This window comes from Corvus moneduloides, chromosome 2 (assembly GCF_009650955.1).
Source record: "Corvus moneduloides isolate bCorMon1 chromosome 2, bCorMon1.pri, whole genome shotgun sequence".
In the NCBI taxonomy this organism is placed as follows: domain Eukaryota; kingdom Metazoa; phylum Chordata; class Aves; order Passeriformes; family Corvidae; genus Corvus; species Corvus moneduloides.
Genome location: NC_045477.1, coordinates 115,355,666 through 115,376,360, shown reverse-complemented (window position 1 = coordinate 115,376,360; position 20,695 = coordinate 115,355,666).

Below are 20,695 nucleotides of genomic sequence, written 5' to 3'. Positions count from 1 at the left end.
ACTGGCTCTAGAAGGACTTTTCTTGCACAGTAATACAGGTACAGTGATTTGAACAACACAGTTTGTTCTTGGGTGTGTTAGCTGTATCACCATTTCTGCTTTTTGTGCTCCTAAAGAAAGCAAAGCTGTATTTTATGAGCAAGCTAAACTATCCCAGAAAACACAAACTCTCGTCAGTGTAGCTGGATCTGCACCAGAGGCTTCTGCTGACACAGTTAAGACAGTCAAGGATTATTCTGCTTTTCTCTCCTATCAACTCACCAGGCTGGTAAATATCTGTTGTAGAGAGCAGAATAAAAGCAATCACAATGGTTTGTCTTTTCTATGGTGCTCCAACTTAAACAGGATCACATGGGCAGCATTCGTGGGTGCAGCTTTACTGCAGAGATCAATTTCAGCGCCTTGAAGAATTTGATCAGTGGTAATGTAGTCTGGCTTTAAAATTAGAAAGCCCAATTACAGTCAGGCTCTGTCTGCACAGCTTCTGCTTTAGTGGTTGGAGCCACAAGCCTGTTCATGCGAGGGCAGAAACCTGCTTGAGATGCCCCACAGCCAGCCCTTGAAAACAAAATATTTGAAGTCCACATGAAGAGGAGCACACAGTTACATGGAGCTGCTGTGCTGTCTGCTTGTATAACCATTTTTTACTCACAGAGAAGTGGTTCTGGCAGAATATAAATAATGCCGTAACAGTTCTGAGAACAGTGCTGAAGGAGAAATATGTGGTTTAGCAGGGATGGCTAGTGAAGCATTTATGTCACCTCCTCGCAAGGTGATGGAAATATTGTATTATTACTAACCTATCCGAGGAAATGGAAGTCCTCCATCATTTTCCTTGTCCCTGTGCTTTAATAGTGAGAGTGGTGTACCATATGATGTCCTCTACAGGCTAAGAATCTGTGGACAAATTGCTAAATTCATTAAAGCCAAGTAGATAAAATCTTGATCCTACTGACTTCAGTGGGGCCTGGATTTTACTTTATGTTCACAAACTTGCCTGTGTGTATAAAGTCTTTTTGTACTGTGCTCTGCTCTTGTGTAATAGTTAACTTATTTCCCAGTATTAATGTTTAACATAGATTTTTTTCTAAGAAAAGTGGTTTTTAATGTAGAGCTAATTGATTCTAGCTCTGCCCTGAGTTGCTGGTAAGTGAACCATAGTTCCTTTGCAGAGGGGTGATGCGTGGGGGTGTTATTATCTGACCCTGGGACTGGGAGGCAAAGAATCCACTGTGTCATTGCCCACCACTCCTACAGCTGTTTAAAGCAGCCTGCAGTAGTGGAATGTTCTCCCATTCCCCACTGGTGGTAGTCTGTCCTCATCTTCCAGTGGAGTGAAGGACAGCCCATTTTGCTGACCAGTGGAGATGATGTTCTAAGATATTTCTTTCTCATTTGCTTCTCCTATAATTCCTCACTAGTCCCAGGCATTTCACTTATTGTCCCTCCCCTTTTTCTCAAATTTTTAAACCAGGGATAATATTTATACACTCTTTCAGCTGTTATGATGACTATTAATTACTCTTCAGGCACTGCTCTGAAATTAATGTATTGTGCAAGAATTAAGTGCAATTTAATTATTGAATTTCAGAATTATTTGATTCTATGGGCTATTTTTAACTCTTGTTTCTTAGTCTGTATAGAAAACATACCTATTTCTTTCAGTCTGCAAAAGTCTGTGTTAATGTCAAAAAGTATATATGACTTGAAGCTGGGTATTGCAAAAATATGATACTTTCTTGATGCCTAGAAACCAGAGTAATATTTGCACCATCTTCTATACCCACTGGTACACCTTCTCTCTTCCTATCTCCTCCCTTCCTTTCTTTGCACTGAATGGTGTGGTTTTCCCACCAGTTGCTACATTAAACCTACCTGAAGGTTCTATCTATCTGGAAACAGCTTGGTCTTAAGATTAACCTGCCCCCAATCTTACTTTCAAAACTCATTCAATTTCTGTCTTCTAAACTCATGGCAATCTCTTAATTTCTTTTCAAGCAAAGGAAAATAAATTCTGGTTTTTTAGTGATTTATGACTGAAAATCTTTGGGGATTTGGCTGAACTCTATGTGCAGGGCTCAAATAGAGGGTTTGTATATTGTCAGATATGTCAGTCATGGTTGGGCTGAATGGATGTTACTTGGTCTCTGTCTTCACTGACTGATGACATGGATTCTGTGTGTGTGTGTGGTCATGGAAAGAGGCAGAGAGCTGCATTTCTCCTAGTTTTGTCCTGCTCCCTCAGGAACATTGAGAAAAAGCAGTGTCTGTGCTGCAAGGGCTATGGGGACCACCACTGAGGGAACTGTATTGCTGGATTCCCCATGTATTTGCTGCACTCCCCATTGTCTTTATCACACCTCCTCTGCCTGATGCATGCTGGGTTGTTTCCATGGTCTAGAGAAGAACAGCACTTACTCTGTGAGGAATTCAGAAGGATCTCATTCCCCATGTCTCCAGCAGACAGGGAGAAGAAGGTCCTAGTACTTGTAGCCAGCTAAAAGGAAAAAAAAACCCTTATACTCCAAAAGCCATAGGAAGGATTTAGGGGAATGGATGAGAGCTGCATGCTCAGGTGCTCGTCTTTAAAACCTGGTAGGATCAATGTTCAGACAGAAAAAGGTTGTAATAAATTTCTCGACTGGATATTTCTCTTCCACGAACAGTTTTGGTGAGTCTACAGAGGCTAACTCAAGAAATGCCCATAATTTCTCAAGTTCTCGTATCTGTGTGTTGCAATAACTCTATTCTGGGAGTATTGGGTAATATCTGAAAGGCTCAGTGACCACCCTCTGTCAGACAAATAGCACAACTGCTGCAAATGAATCTGAGGAAACTGAGACCATTGTGTTTATACTGGAGTGGAGGGAGGACCAGGAGTCTCCTCAGACTCTCTCCTAACCCAGCTGTTGCCCCTGAGATCCCCCTGCCTCAGGGGAGGCACGATTCAGGATGCCATAGAGCCTTCATGGCCTCAGGCAGTATCTTTTTCCAGTGGAGCTACAGGAAGAAAATATAAATATAGAAAGTTAGGAAATAACACAGAGCCATCAACCAGTTCCTCTGACCTAGTCCCTGAGGAAGAGGCCAGAGAGGCAGACCCAGATAAACAACCATTGCTCCACCCTTGTCTTGATTTATGCACAAAGCCAAAAGTCAGTTATTTTTGGTTAAAAAAAAAAAAAAAAAGGGTACTATATTTTTTTGTCCCAGAAAAGCCAAAATACCTGGAAAGGGCTTTCTTCTCTCCACTAGAGGGGTGGTTCTGAGTAGGCTGAGAATGGCAAGACTGGGGAGAGGAAAAGCCTTTAACATAGGAGGAAATATAATAGGAGGAAAAACATGCAGAACTGATGGCAGCCAGCGTGGCTCTATGCTTGTAAGGAGAAATGCATGGAAAAGACAAGAACAAAATAGGAGACAGAAATAGATGGATACTGTACCCAGCAGCTACAGAAAAAAACCCAATACTTTAAAACAGTCTGTCATGCTGGTAAGATAAAACCAAGCCAAAGGGCTTTCCACTAGAAAATGAAGGGATAACCTGTTGAGAAGAGGGTGTCTTGGATGGCATTGTATTCTTTTCTTGGTATGACAGTTCCTGTGTTGAGTCTTGAGGTATGAATCATGCTGCAGAAGGACAAATAGTTAAATGGGTCTGAATAATTAAGCACATCTGAACAGAAAGGAAGGAGTGCTGGAGACTGAAAAATGGGAAATTGTCATTCCACAGAGAAAAGGGTTTGAGTAACAGAGCGAATCTTTATACATTCCCAGCATGTCCATGCAGCAGCTACAGCAGTAATGTAGTAATCAGTCAGAGTCAGGGTGCATTTGAGCTGTTACAAAATACATGGTTTGATTTGGTTCCATACCACATCTCTTCTGCTGTTGCTGTTATGGTTTTCCATCAGTATATAATATTCTGCTGTAGTGGATTGAACCCGAGTTGATGGACTATATTTTAATAGCACACTCTGGGCAGCTCTGTGCTCTGCTGAAAACACAGTATTTAAACAAAGAACTTTGAATTTTTAACCCATTCATATTTTATGGCTAAGATTATTGAATTTCCTGTAGCACTTCAATAGTTTTCTGCAGAGGTCACAGTGGCCTTTCAAAAATAGTCAGTATAACAAGTTGGTCCATTATAATATGGCCCCATCTTCCAAAGTCTGGAATATGGCGGCTGAGAAGTAGAAAAGTAGACAACACCAGGGACTTTCCCAGAGACTTTTTGAGGGGTCAGATGTCAATTATTTATAACACAGGCAGAAATGTCCAGTGGTTATTTCTTCAGCTTCATATTGGTGCCTGAGTGGACTCATTCACTGTTTGCCCTCAGTCCCAGCTGAGTTCAGCATGACACAGAGATGGATTCATGGGTGATTCCAGCTGCGCACGCTGTCCAGCCCACTTCCCAGACACCTCTGAACTGCTTTCTAGTCCTGAGCATGTAGAGGTTACACATAAAGAAAAATACAGCCATTCATATCTGGCATGCTGAGGAAGCTTGGAAGACAAACCCTCTGACTCGGGCTGCTCTGCCACTGCCATGGCAGAGCCACGAGCCTGTTCCAGCTCCTGCACAGCTGCTGATGCAAATGCCCAGCAACAAGGGTACCAAAAGCTATCATTAGCAGCACTTAAACACAGAAGTTTGGAAGCAGCATAGGGAAACACAAAACCTCTGATTGCAGGAAGCTGGGATAAAGTCCTAGCACCCTGGGAGAAAGCAAAACCCGTGTTCTAATATCCCCTTTCAGAACAAGTCAGGCTTTCAGCTGCTGTGGTGACATGTGGCTGAGGATGCCATTAATAGAGAGGGTGTGACATCTCACTGAAGTCTCATCTCCAGGCTGAACATAACTAGGTGAACGTGTCATCTGCAGTTAAACAGGATAAAAGCAAGACTCAGTGTCAGGATATGTTCCTGGATGGCACAGTCATGGAAGTGACCACCTGTCAGCTGTGCACATTTTGGGAATGTGGCAGCAGGTCTTCGTCAGCCAAGAGAACACGTGACAGAACATCAAACTGTGGTGCTGTAGACATGCCTGAAGCATGACTAAGAAGGGATGTCCATACACAAACTTAGCACATTCTGATTCACCACAGGGTCAGACTTCTTTCAAATCATGCGATGCCCCATTTAAAGTAATTTTTAACCAGTTTTTTAGTTCTTGGTAACCCTGAACTTCTGGTTTATGTGGATGCAGCTATAGTTTTGCGAGGCAGCAACTGTCCTGTCTATCCTCTTTGGGCTTTCCATTTTGTACTGATAAACCCAAAGCAAAATCTCATTAGTGTCTTCTGAAAATAGTTCACAGAGTTGCGGTTTCCATCAGAGTGGCTGATTTTGCATTCTAGTCTCAGTGAGCATCACACAAACCATCACAGGGGCTTGGCACAGCAATACTCACCACTTCCAAGATGATTTGCCTGTCAGGCACCCATGTAAATGGCATCGCGTCTGTGATAAGCAACTCTACCCTCATTATCCTCTCTTAAAAGCCTATACCACTTTCTGATTAATTCAAGAGGAGCGGATTAGGGCCCTGTCATTTTACATTGCTTAATGCTTTCCATTACAAAAGACCATCATGATGTTTCACCAGAAGCTTTCATATGTTTTACCAGGGGGTGAGGGGAGCTGGATTTTCAGCAGCAGCACAGCCTTTTGGCTAAAAAGAGTGAAATTCTTGTTAAGTTTTTGTGAAGAAGTATATTGTCCCCAAAATATCACCCTTAATTTTAATCTTTGGGAAAGACTTGCTTCCTTGCCAGCCATCAGTTTTTTGAGGGTGGGCTGTGGCTGTAGCAGAACCACTCACTCCTCTTGAGATGCCTCTGCTGAAGCAATCAGTGATGAGAAGAGAAGCAGGCCAGGGGCCTTCCCTTTCCCTGTACAACCAAACATTATTCTGAGCCCTGTATACAGCAGCAGAACACCTTCTTTTCTGGGGCACCATGTTAAACACCAGCATTCTCCCTCCTCCCCCTCCAGCTGCTCACTCCCCGCACTGCAGGGCCCTCCTGTCTCCAGAGGGTAAGCAAGGAGCGAGCTGACCACAGCGGTTCCAGGTGTATCCATTCTCCAGCCTGGAGGGGACACTTGGGACTCAGTTTCATTGTCCAAAGTCAGCTTGTGCTGTTTCAGACATCCTCTTCTCTCCTGCAGATTTCTCTGGGGCTGAAGGAAAAGCAGGAGACCCATGATCTTCTGGAGAGGTGGCTGGAGAGTAAGTGTAATACAGCTCCAGAGGTCCATGACTAGGGAATAGATTCAGATGCTCCTCTTTATCCCCACTTTCAGACCCTTAAACATACCTATCCCCACTACAGGTACCTGCAGGTGGAGTGAATGTCTCAGCTCCTGTTACTGTCACTGGAGAGCCATTTAGTAGGACCTGGAGAGCTGTGAATTCACCAGACATCCCATTTTAGGGAAGGCCTGTAGACCACAATGACTACAGTGACAGTATAGGTAAGTGTTTCACATGTAGACAGCTATTTCAGCACCACCCAGGTTTTGGGGTCTGGGTCTGGAGCCAAGTCCCATCCTCTGTGTCTGTGCCTGGGGTTCAGGTCCTTCTCACAATGGGCAGCAGGTTGCTACAGTTACATATAATTTGTTCTTCATCATTTTCCACTCCAGGGGAAAAAATGGGGAATTACATTAAAAAAACCCTGAAACATGCAAAAAAAATTATGTTAAGAAACAAGTTGCAAAGTCAGACACTTGAAAATTAAAAGTTCTGTATGTAGAAGTCATTCTGCAAAACCTAATTCAGTTACCTTTTGAATATATTACAATTTTCTACATTTTACAACATTATAAGTTTTTCGTATCTACTTCTCTCTTCATTTTGCATTTCAAATTACTTTCCTCCAATGTTTAATGATACATTATTAATATAAATATAGCAATACAAATGTATTACAAATGTCTCTGTACAAAAACTGTATTTATTTAGGCTGCATAGTCCAGCACTTGAAAGCCAGGAAATGCCAGATGTACACACCGCAAGCACAGCGAGATACATTCTCTATCCCAGAAATCTTGTGAATCAAATTAACACAAGGTGAACCATCTGCCACAGGGATACAATGGGAAGACAAAAATAATAGTGACCAGGACATGTTACATAACCTAGGTATGAGCACTGAGAGAAAATGAATGATTGCCTTTGGTTTCTTCTATGTGGTTTCAGGAGACCTCTTGGCCCTGATGCTGTTGACATTCCTGGAATAATATTCTGCATATTGCACATATCCCTGGATCTTCTGAAATGGCATCATCAGAAGCAGTTTGCCCCTGGGGGCTCAGAGATGCCTTCCTCCAATACTTGTTAACAGACACATTCCTGGTGTTAGGAATTTGCAGTATTAAGTGCGAGTCCCTCTAGCAAAAGTGCTGCAAGTAAAAAAAAAGCAAATTTCATGTTACAGAACATGACTCTGGGCTCCAGGGTAAGGGTAGCCCACCCTGAGCCCATTGTCCTGAAAAGCCAGGGCCTTGCAGTGCAGATCCTGCCCTGAGTGGCCTCACATCACTGGGAGCTGGCACATACTTGGTTTAATCTTCTTCTTCATGGTCAGTATCATTTTCAGGGGTGGGTATCTGAGCATGGCTGTGTGCAACAATCCTGAACGTTGTATGCAGAGCTGTGATCCCATTCTTTGGGTCTTTGTGTCTAAATACCTCCTGCTGGCTCTAGTGACAGAGAATGACACTGACACTGCCCAGTATCCCCACATGGAATACTTTAGACATCAAGGACAGAAAAAAGAGGAGATAAAATAGAATTAGGTTCTCAGTTTGATCTCCTTGCCAGTTGTTCCACCCAATCATTACCTCTGATACAATTCCTGGTCTCTATGTGATGCCTCTGTTTTTATGCTCATGTGAAAATATCTCAACAATAGGAATGTAAAAAGAGAGAGTAATGTGATTCCATGTCCCTTTTGCTAGACGGGATGAAGGCCACTCTTTTGCCCCAAGTGCATCCTTCTCCAGCAGGCTCTGTAGGGCATCCCAAGCTGCTCTGTGCTATAGGTTTCTGATGTAGGTACTGGTAGAAAAGTAGGCTCCTGAAGAACCCTGGCTTTTCAAAAACTGTCTGGATTACTGGTTCACCAATCCATCTGCTTGTTCAGGTTCCAGATTTGTACCTTTTCTGTGGGATCCAGGGGTATTTCCCAGCTTCTGGATCTGTGTGTGTGCCCTCTTCCCACTTCCAGACCTGGGGCTGAATCACGACTTGGATATTTGTCAGCCTCCTGTCTCCACGTTCCAAAAGCCTGCATGAGCTGTCCAGAGAGAAGCAGTGACACGCATTCCCTGTATTTCTCTCTGAAAGGAGAGCAGGCCTACAGGGCTCACCACAGGGCCAGCATGGCCTGTGCTACCTGAGTAGCACCCAGTCATGAGCACTTCAAACTCTGCACAATCTGTTCTCAATTTCTGGTGCGACAGATGATTCATAACACAGAGCAGAAGAATAACTAAATATAAATGGCAACTCTCACTATGCTGCTATTAATCATCTCAGGGTATTATTGTCCCACCACACTCCTCCCACTAGCTGACACCCCTCCAGAGTGTTAATGTCTCATAGGCTTGTGCAGCAAAGGGGAGCTAAACACGGGTGAAGCCATGTCCCTGCACATTTGTAGCTCTTCTAATAACCAGTGTTCTCCCTTGCTACTCCTGGAATCTCTGCAATCCACTCCCCACCCACGTGCCTGCCATCTGCTTCAGGCTTTTTGATGGTGTTGCTGTACCCACCCATATGAGAACAACTGCACACAGCTCATCCTCAGAGATGTGTCGAGTACTTCTTTCTTTCCAGTCTGGAAGGAGGAACTGTGGGAAGGGTGTGGAGATCTCCTCTTTCCTGGTTTCTGAGACTTTTGAAAAAACATCTATTCTGTAATGATCATAACAAAATGCTCTTTTTCTTTTCTTTTATACACACTTAAAAGCATACCCCTTGCCCCGATCTTTCTTTGGAGCATGCAGTTTGTTGCAGTACTCTTTCTTGTTGTTAGTATTGATCATTATAGTGTTTCCTAAGTTTCCTTGTTCCAGGAGGTGGAAAAGCCCACCACTTCTCTGACCTTTAGAAATGCTTGCTTTTCTTAGCTATGAGCATAACTCAATGTGCAAGATTTAAAAAAGGGTGGAAGAAGATACATCTGTGTCGGTTTGTAAAAGTGGGGTCAAGTGGGTGGAAGAAAGAAATTATATGAATAGAGAGGTGTGAATTTATCCTGTTTATGCTGTTTCTTGTATGTATTTCACCCTGTCTCTTGGCCTGCACAAGAACAGGCAGGTCCACACTTACCCTACATGGCGCCATTAGCACTAGAATGTTCTCTGAAAACTTTACGCTAATGACGTCAACCCAAGTTACCAAACAGAGAGCTCTGTAACTGGGGGATTTTTGTCTAACTAATTGGCACTACTTTTGAAACCACCCCTAAGTCACCCCAAAATGTCATTAGTTAAAAATGGGATTTTTTCTCTGTTTGGCACAAAAATGGAGGAAGGTGTGTTCTCACTGCAGGTGTGTTGGAGATCCCCTGTGGTACCTTCCATTACGCCAGTCACCAGGAAACTGCACATTTCCACACAGAAAAGGCTACATCACTGTCAGTGCTGAAGCAGAATGAGGGAGGGAAGGAAGAAACAGCTTTCTTTTTAAACATGTGTATATCTCAACTGGCTAAAATGGCTTTAGAAAAAAATGCAGAAAAAATCCTTTCCTTAAGAGACCGAACCAGAGGAATTGCTGAGACAATTAGTCTGAGAGTTCAGAACTGGAATTACAAATTCAATAGAATACGTCCTGGAGACTTCACAATGGAAATATTGACCTATAAGTGCTAGTAACATATTTACCATTGCTTTTTATCCAGGCCAAAGAAAAGTGAAGGAAACAAAAAGAGGGAGTGAGAATAGAAGGCTAAACACTTCTATATGATGTAATGTTGTGATGTCTCTCCTAGCTGCCAACAAAAGCAACACTTTGAGTTTTGGCTGATAATTCAACTGGGAGAATTTCAAAGCAGTTTACTGATTAGCAGAAGAACAACTGTAACATAAATAGTAACACAGACTAAGCAGAACAATAGAGGGAGAAAACACAACATCTCCATAAGAAAACACTGGGCATCTCACTGGCAGCCAATTAAGTGTCTGGAGTACAAGAGTCTGTCCCTTACCTTTGCAGCCACCACACCCAAGAAACACAAGCTTCAGAAAAATGAAACAAGGCATGAACTGGGCAGATCATTCACATTCCATCTTTTCTGGGGGTGCTTGGAAATGGACCTTTCTCTGCCTCCTGAACTGATGTTGCAAAGCAGCAAAGCTTTGTTGTTGTTATCCTTTTGTGATGCTTCACATGTATTTTGATATCTGCTCTCTGTATTTATTCATTTATACCTGTATTTTTTTGCTTGCATCATCCTCATCATCAATCATTTCTACCTACGAACAGATTGTGTCCCCATGGCTCTCTGGCTGCCTGGCTGAAAGTCTTCAGGTGCAATTGTTTGTGAGAAGTGCTTCTGTGAAGAAAACCCATCCTGCACAGGAGGGGAGGAGAGAGGAAGGGCAATGTAATATATTTCCTCTTTTGTTACTTTTGCAACCCATTGATCATTGTTAAGATAAGTGATTTTTTTTCCCCTTTATATAAGTTGACAGTGTCCAGAATAGAAGATGTGTTTATCATAAACTTGGACATGTTGGAGACATGAGGGACTTAGTGGTCTCTAAGACTGTCCCTTGAGACAGCATTCCTAAAAATCCATTATTCTTTCCAGACCCTTGTAACAGCTAGTGAGCCTTCTGCTCTACCTTAAAAAAAAGCTCAGTGATATTTCTTTTACTTTCCTTCCTAGAGGTAAAAGTGGCAGTGGGAGACCCAGGCTGTTTTCAGCACATGCCTAATATGGGAAAAATCAGACAACTCCAGAGGTTTCACCAGAGCAGTTTTCTCTCAGCTCTAATCAGTAAGAATGGGAAAAGAAGATATTCGCCGTTGCCTGCTGGGTCCATTGTTTTTCTTTGTTAGTGAACTACAAGATCTGTGTTCATAGCACAAGAATGCAGCCAACAGATCCTAGACACACCATATATTTCTGGGGTTTAGCAACCCATAAAAGTGGAGCATAGCATCTGATTTATCTCAGCAAATGGCTCCAACTGTTCTCAGGAACATATTTTTTTCATCAAAGGAGGTGTTCCCTAGTTTAAGTCCTGATTTGAATCTCCTTGCCCAGGGATATATTTACAGAACTAGCTATAAAATATTACCCACTTCATAAAAGCATTTTGAATGCTTTGTTCATGCAGTGACTCTCCCATAACCTTTGTTTCTTCCCAAAGGAAACTAGCAGGATTATTAGTAATTGCTGGATTATCAAACAATGCACAACTTCATTTTCTGGCCTAAGCAAGTTATTAGAGTTTCATAAATGCTCAGTCATATGCATTATTCTACTATGCTGACCTGAAGAGACCATCGAGGAGAAGGCAAATGACCCATAGAGGGACAGAAAAATATTTACATTCCTGAATGATCTGGGACTTTACTTGCTTGCTGCCTGTGGTGTTGCTTCTCTCACGTGTGAATGCAAGGGATGGCTGTCCCCTATGTCCCACAACATATTGATAAGAGAATGATGACAAGCAATAATGTTATAAATACCTGACCTTTATCTTGGCTTGGTTCTAAGCAGTGGAGTCAACCTTTACTCATCTGCAACCATCTAGCATGGCTGTTTTATGGTCCTTCCCTTCTTCCTCTCCCACCAACTTTCTTTTTTTTGCCTCTGAAGCCTAAATCCTGGTATGACACTGAGATGAAAAATCTTCAGGCTGGTCTCCATCAGAAAAAAATTCTATTGGTCTTCATAGGCCTCCATAAATCACTGGGTGGCCTTCTCCCTTCCAGAAAGGAAATCGAAAGAGGAGCATGACAGATACATATTTTTGATTGTTTAACACTTAGTTTTAACCAATAGGTGAATGTATCAGAAAGACAAGGCAGAGATATTTTAGAGGGATACTTTTTCTTCAGGTGGAAAATGCTGGTTTGACAAAACTGAATTTTTTTACTGGTACATATGGCTTTCATTAAAATATTTGCAGAATATGTTGGAATATTCTGGTTTTACCTTTTGCTACAGCTTTTATGTTACACTGTTATTTTACATAAATGCAAAATGAAGTCTAGTTTAATAAGCCCAATGGAAAAAATTTGACTTTAGTGTTTGAACATTTGCCCCCACAAAACAAAAAAGAATCATTGAAAGTCAGTTTTATTTATGATTCAGAATGAAACCAAGTTTTGAAGCCCTTCAGCTTTCCTGAGGATGGGATTTCTGGTTTCTGACTGCCCGTGGTTTTGGTGCAGCTGTGAGACAGACGGCAGTGCTGATTATGGCACAGAAATGAGACTGAAGAGGTGCAGGACACGACATGGCCTGAGGTCTCTGCTCTGTACCACAGCATCCAAGTGCCACAAAAGCTCCATTCAGCAGCATCCCTGGAAAACTTTTTAATTCACTCTAGTAGCTTTTTCTTTTCTTATTTACTGTTGGTGGGGGTTATTTCCCTTTGTTTTTTTCCCTCTTTTTTTCTTTCAGGGACTTTTTTCGTAGTCTTGTCTTGCTTTTTCTCTTTTCTCTCTTAAATGGTTTGGTGAGTGTGATGCTCTCTGTTGGCAGTCCATATGTGGGCTAAAGAATGAGGAGAGATGTTTTGCCCTTGCCTAGGGGTGGGTAAACTGCCTAAAATTTCTTCCTGGGAGACATATTTGAATCCCTGCAGGAAGGTGGAAACATGGATGATATATGACTAAACTATTTCATGGCTTATGACTTTTATCAGCATGTAAATGAAAGACAGCGAGTGGCTCTTTCAAATATTCACAGTGAAAGTGTTCACTTGGCCACATTATCAAAAAATAAGCAATGAGATAGAGATGGGAACACCGGCAGAGAGAGGGAGAGACTGGGATGTGACCAGTGTAGGAATGAGTCATCTGAAGATTCACTGGGGGATGTGATGCAGACTTACTTCATGACCCAAGGAAAGCAATTTACACGTTTTCAAAGCAGCCATAAAATCCAGGAGCCCAAACTGAAACAGTGTGAGAGGAATTTCTCTCACTGGAGATGTCCATATGTGGGGTGGTCGTGAATACCCTACTTACAGCCAGGAGAAAGCAGTAGCTGGGCTTCAGGCATTTACCTCTTGGACTGCTTTGGATGTTCACACCAGGACAAAATGCATCCCTCAGAAACGTGCCCAGCTATCAGCAGTTCAGAGGTCTCGAGTTAGGTGAGAGGCTGCAGCACCTGCCCTGCAGCACCTTGTTTGATGCAGCTGCTGAGTGGTTGCAAACCCTCTAACCTCAGGTGACACCTGTACAATGGGTATTTTGGAAGCAAAGCCATTTTCTTGTGATCTAGTACATGGATCTTGCAAAAAAAAAAAAAAAAAAAAAATTAAATCTAACAGCCTGGGTTTGTTTTTTTTTCCTGAGGAAAATATCCTCTCAGGATCATGGCGTTTCTGCTTCAAGATTCTTGAGTGTCAGGGCCAAATTAAAAATGAACTTAGAAATATGCTATTAGGAAATCACAGATACTGTTAAGGGCCTAAACCATCATAGAACATAATGCCTTAATCAAAAAGTGCCTTGTTTTTAGAATTACAGCAAGGGACAGGTAAGATCAGCATCTGTTCAGTCTGGCAGTTTCTGTGTCTCACAGGTTGCTATTTCTTGTATTTATGCTTAGCAACAAAACTGTTACAGGTCTTAAATAAAGAACTAGAATCCCTAAAACATTATAAGGTGCCAGAACAGAGAAACAGAGGATAGAGAAAACTCAGACAACACTCCCTACCCATTCTACCCATCTTTTCTGGAGTATAAAAATCTTGAAAAGATTAAAGAGAAACTTCTTAGTTTTCAAATAGCAATCCAGTGTCCTAATGTGCGTCCCAGGCCAAATTCAGCCCTTATGTAAGTGATTGGAACACTCTTGAAGTCAGGAAATTCATGAAGTCAGGCTTATGCCTAAATTTGGCTTCCTATATTATATGGGGGAGGTCATATGGGTTTTTTTCCCTTGGAGTAAAAATACCATTTTCAACCAGAATGTGATACATCCCTTCACAAATAATAAACAACTTCCCTGTGACAGAAGCTCAGCCACACCAAACTGAGCTCTATGCAGCACTCAAAAGAAAAAGAATAAAGAACTGCTACAGCCCTAACACACAAGCTGGGATGAACAGGATGTGTACCTGACTTCTGGTTTGAATTCAGCAGGCTCCTCTCTTCTAACAGAACAAATGGATCTTGCTTCCCCAAGCATATGGTAGCAACACATGCAATTTACATCCCATATGGGATCTTTCTCAGGCAACCGTCCGACTACAAAATGTCACAAGAAGTCACTTTAGATCCCCATTATTGAGAGCAGACACTTAGCATTCCCCTTTGTAGCACTATCCACAGCTCCAGGAGAGGTGCTTTTACTATAATTTTTATTTGTGCTCCATTACTACCTGCAAGTTAGAGACCACTGCAACGCCTCTGCCATCATACTGTGAAAAATGTAGGATTCCTTCAGATGCCCACGGACTAATTTAGCCACAGATGAAACCAGCTGGGGTGACACATAATGAGAAAGAATGGGACAGGAAAAACAACACTGCATGGTTATTGCATAGCATATTTTATCAACAAATCAAAGCACTTGGAAAACAGGATAAGCAAATTTATCCCTGTTTCAAAGGTGGGGAAAGAGAGGCATGAGCAGTTGACTTGTCAGAGCATGCCAAAGCAGTGACAGAGCTGCCATCAAAACCCCAGTCACAGGCCAGCCCTCCCCTCACTTTCACACTGCCTCCTCCTCGAATACTCGGGTCCCATTTAAAGAGATCACGTAATGCCTATGAATAGCTCAGGCACACACATGTAAATGTGGGGGAAAACACCACACAGAATAGGCCTTTTCATTTCCTTGGCCGCCTGCACCATCATGCTTAATTGGCACTGTTGTGTAGGCAGCACAATGGAAATGCCTGCAAAATGCAGATTTTAGAGACCAGTATCAGAAGGGCCTCCCTTCCCGATGAGGAAAGCATGTGTGCACTCAGTGGGAAGCTGGATATCCAAGAAAATGGGGCTGGGATTTCTGGCATTGCAGAGGATGCAAATCAACAGAATATTAAAGTAAATAAAGGGACAGAAGTCTGGAACAGGAAAAGAGAATGTGTTTGATGTATTTATAAGGAAGATAGAAGCAGAAAGGGATAGAGCAGGGAAGGAAATTGCTTTATCAGTGCACATGCATTACGTTTAATGGTTTTCATACTAAGAAGGCCAAGAGGGGATGGATTCATAAATTCTCCTCTCAGTGGACTATTACAAATACCATGCTGGGCACAGCAAGTAACTCAAAGCTGTGGAAATTCATCTTAGAATGGACCTGAAAGACAGGGAGAGTGGTCAATGAGAGACCTCCAAGGTCAAGAGGAATGGTGACAACTAAGGGAAGGGAAGTAAGAGGCAAAGGATGTTGATTTTTAGGCTAGAATGATGGCTTCCAGGTTAATGAATGGCTCTTATAAGCTCATAAGAGTATGTGGCTGGAATGCAGAGAGGATGAGCAGCACTGTGAGATTCTCTGTTCAAAGGAAGCAAGGAAAAGAACAGAGGAAGCCATTGACAAGAAGCATTAAAGGAATAAGAGAAGAGGAAAGGGGTCTTGAGAGGGACAGGACTGCCAAAGCCAAAGAAAGAAAAGGTTTCAGCAACATGATAAAAGTGATGTCACCAAAGCCAGGAAGGAGGCTTAGGACCTAAAGATATGGACTAGCTGAGAAAGAAGGGATGACACACGGTGTATGTGCCACCCACCAAAAATGCACAAGCACTGGGCCACTGCTCATCCCATTTCACCTATCCTTGCACAGGAGCACATGAGAGAATTCTAGCTGTGTGGCAAAAACCTTGTCTTGAAGGACCTTACCTCTTCTCACAAACCAACCTTACATCATGTCCTTCATCCATCCTGACAGTGGCACCACTGTTAACACCACTGGCTTGATATGGCAGTGCCATGAAACCCAGATAACTGTACCATGTAAACCCAAGTGTTTCAGAGCACATCACATAGCCAGTCTCCAGCCAGTAATTTGTCTGCAGTATTGTCCCCTTAGCAAGAATTCTCAAAATCCAGAGAACTTGGTCTGGACAAGGAAATGCTCAGTGCAACCCTTAAATTTCCTGCAGTCATTAATCTAATGTTTTTCTTTTACCTCTTCTAGTTATCCTGGTCCTTTTTATTGAGACTACATTAAGTCTCAAGTATATTAAGTCATTCTGGGCTTTACCTTTAAGTTTGCATGCAGCAAGATTTTGATGTATGTTTTTAATAAATTTTCTTTGGTTTACTCCGGCAATAACTTCCCCACTGCCAAACACCTACACCCAGCCTGCTGTCTTTCCATTCAGTCCAGTGAACCAGGTCAAGCCCCAGACAAAGCCTCATTCCTGGGAGGCTCACACTGGGCTATAAAACTGATAATGACATGAGGACAGTGAGCCCTGTGCTCAGACACAGTAATTGCTCAACAGTCCATAAGAAATAATCACAGTATATAGATTAGCAGCCAGCACAAGGAGACCAGAGAGTCCAGAAAAACAAACATATTGCTCTCCAAAGAAGACCTCTAGTTAACCTTCTCTCTGCCTTCATCTAGACTGGAATTAACCTTATGAATTCAGGTAATTATTCTCTGCCCTGACTCTCTTGCGAGTGGCTTCAGAGCTGTCTCCCTGCTGTCTCCAGAAGCAGCAATCCACAAGGACATTTCAGATATTAATTGGAAGGGAAATGTTTGCCAAAGGTCAGTTCAAGCGGAAGAAAAGCCCCTTTCATTGTGGCCGGGGGGAGAGCAGAACAAATAAGTATCTCAAGGGAGGCACAGCCAGCCTTTGTGATTTATTTGGTAGAGGGCAGGTGAGAATCAGTGAATCTTCCCCCTCTTTTTTACCAGCTTAACACATTTCTAGCCAGGACATAGGTCACCTCAGCACAGTTCTCATGACTGTCCTTTTTTTTCCTACACCTATGCACACACATGATAAATGACACTGCTTATGACTTCGTGGGGATTAGTGCACAGGAATATTTAAATAAATGTTTGGAGTGGCTCATATCACCTGCTGATGGCCAGCAACCAGTTTAGTGCAAAATGGCATCCAGAGGCCAGAATGGCATTCCTCTTGGATTTTATGTGAGATCACAATCCCATTGGGGATGCAGAGACTGAAGTTTAAGAAGAAAAAAGATGGGAAATTATGAAGGACGCGTTGAAGGCCTCCTGACAATTCAAGGCAGATGCAGGAAATACATCACAAATGATTTTAGCAAGGTCTTCTGCCACACTGGAGATGTACCTCTTAGCCATGCAGACATTCCTCTATAGACTCAGACACCTCTGGCAGCCCTCATTCTGTTCCAGAATTTTTTTATCTCAGACAAATCTAGGATTACTTTTCTCTTATTTTTGTGGTTACAGACAATATATGACATAAATGGAGCATCACATTGCATTCATTATTTAAGAGTAGGGATGTTTTCCTTAAAAAATTTTCTCATTTCAGGCCTTTATTCCTCACTGTGTTGCATTCCTGGGTCCTGGGAAGCTGGGAGATGCATTGGGAATTCTAGGACTGAGAGAAGGGAACGGGCAGAAGAATTTGATAATTCTGGCTGTGATGAAAGTCTCTGAAGAACAGAATGAAGATCTTGGCTACAGGACAGTCCCCTGCCAAGCACCTCAGTGCCAAACACTAGAGGTGGCTCCAGGGTGATCAGACCATGAGCCCAGGTTTTCAGGCAGCCACGGACTCAGATGCTTGGGGTAGGAGGATCCCCAGAGTTGGTGGGAACTTGGGTCTGTGTCTCTTCACCAGGTAAACACCTAGGTTAAAGAACACATACTCTCTTCAGTAGCCTACTGAAAAAACTCAAAGACAAGTAAAATTTCCTGAAAAAACCTGAGCTCTACCCTGAAAACCTGGCTTGGCAAAGTGTTTTGATACTGCCACAACTGCAGCTGGAAAAACTGCCCATGGTTTTTACAGAAGTTTTGCTGCAAAGAGTGTTCTCCTGCTTAAGAATTTGCTTAAGCATGTCCTGTGTTTGCTTCTGCAAACAGCCCCTGTAATACAAGTGCCCTGTCTTCATCCTGGTATTGGACAACCAGGCATCTCTGTGAGCAATGGCTCTCCAATCACTGGTTGAAAAAGAGGACTGCTGCAAGGAAAGGCACTCACTACCTCTTTTGGAGACAGTCCAGACATTTAGGACGCAGAGGCTAATCCAGTTAAGCCATGTAAGGCAAATACTCTGCAGATCACCTTTTTCAGCTGCCTAGCTAACAACCTGCAAGGACCTCCTTTATTTTTTGTTTATTAGCCTTTGACACCTGTTTCTCACAGGCAGCAGTAATCTGGAGACAGGCAGTATGAGCTTGCTTTCAGAGATATTGAGTGCTTAAGGTCCATGCAATTTCTGTGAATTTATTTCTCCTGAAGGTTAGGTCCCAGGTCTATAAATTAACCTCGCAAGTCAGCAGGGCTCTGATTATTGTTGCTTGCAACATACAGTGTTCAGAATAAACATGCCTGTGATCCTTCTTCTGTCCACCTCAGCAATGGGAAAGAGTAGGAAAACCCACCATGGGCCTGAGCATCTGCAGTGAGCACTGGAAAACAGCTTTGTCCCTTTGCAGAATGGGGCAAATCCTAAAAGTTACAGGTGAAGCAACTGCCCTGCCTAATTATGATGATCTCACAGGGCCCTGTCTGTGGGAGGGATGCTCTCACAGTCATCCACAGTGAAACTGTGGAGTTCTGTCGAGCTGCAGGGACAAGAACAAGGAACCAGTGACTTTTTCCTGTAGTCAGAGCTAAATCCTTGCAAGTGGCAATAACTGACTGGGTCCACCATTCAGGATCCATCCTGCCTTTAGAAATCTCTAATACAGGTTGGACTTAATGCCCTTTCAGAACATCAGAAAAGCTTTTCCTTGGCAGACCCAGTTATTCCTGCTATATGGACACCTGGAAGCAATTTGTGCATAGTCACTCCAATAGTCTTTCAGAGGAATTTATTTAACACTCTTTTCTGAGTCCTTAATTGAAGTCTTGTGAATCCTAGTTACTACCTGAGCAAACCAACAGTGTTGCTGGGAGAATAACTATAATCTCCTGGTTTCCTTTTCCCAGGAAGAGAACTAGTAAAATAGATAGTTCTGCTGTACTGAAACTTCCTATAGCTGTTTTTGATTGCATTGTCCTCCCTTGTGCTACAATAAGAATTAAATTCTTCTCTCTGGTGCAGTGCTCAGATTCTCTCCTACTGGGAAGATGCTCTGTAATGCCCAGTGATTCACAGCTCTGATATTTCATGTCTAATGGAATTATTTCTGGATGGAATTGTTACCTTTCCTGAGAGACATTCATAAAGCCGGTAGGAGACAAATTATATACATCTTCCCCTATCTCCTCCACAGTCCTTCTCAAAATCAAGTTATTTGGCTACACTTTTAAAAGTTCCTTCCATTGCGAGACTGTGTGAGAAATTTAAAGAAAAACATGGGGTATTGAAATTACACAAAACACAGGAAATTCAGGGTTACAAATGGGCTTAAGAAAGACCCAGCTGTGTCACAGCACAGAGGATTAAGACGGGGGATCTGAAAGCTCTCTCTTCTTTTTCTGTAGACCATATTATCAATAGCTCTCCATTAGAGAATTATATGCCTATAAGGCATATGTATAGATCACCACATGAGGTGTGTTCATTAATTGTTGGATTGGGATTAAGACATTTTATTGCTTGAAGTCAGTCTGAGGTTTAAGTGTTTTAGACATCCCTATGGTTCCTGCCTCTGGTCCCTTCAGAGGTGGCTGTGCCCTGTTGCAGGTTGCAGTGCCCCGGAGGAGCCCACAGGGCTGCTCTGCCACAAGGGAAACGCCTTGGAGAGATATTAGTGCCATTCCTCCTCTAACACCCTGTCTTCAGGAAGCCCCAAAACTGCTCTGGGGCTGAAGTCAGAAATCTGAGCTGTGGAGTGGGTCTTGTAAGCCTGCTGGTGAATCATGCAGGGATCCTGTGGTGCTGGCAGACATTTCTTTTCAATTAGTTAAATTCCCGAAGTACGCAGATATATTTCAAGTGCTATCAGTTACAAATATTTCAGTCTGCCCCAGGACAAGTGCAATGCACCATCTGTGGGGCCTCATTCTCAGGGTTTGCAGGACAGGGACACACCTGCCCCACTGAGGCTGCCCTGGGGTGGCGGTTCAGCCCCATGGCACAGGGGGTGCTGGGGCAGCCCTGTCCCCCAGTAGGGCAGGAGGTCACAGGATGTGATCACCCATCAGTGGGACAGTGCTTTGCAGAAAACCCAAGGGCTCTGCTGTGGCTGAAGCCCATCCATGGGGAGAGCACGCCCCAGGCACGCAGAAGAGCCTCCTGTGTGACCAGAGCAGTGCAGATCCCATCCTTACACCAGCAGAGAGCATGGCTGGCTGCTCTGCCAGAGGGGACATGTCAGGAGAGCACTCTGACACTCTCATTTCTA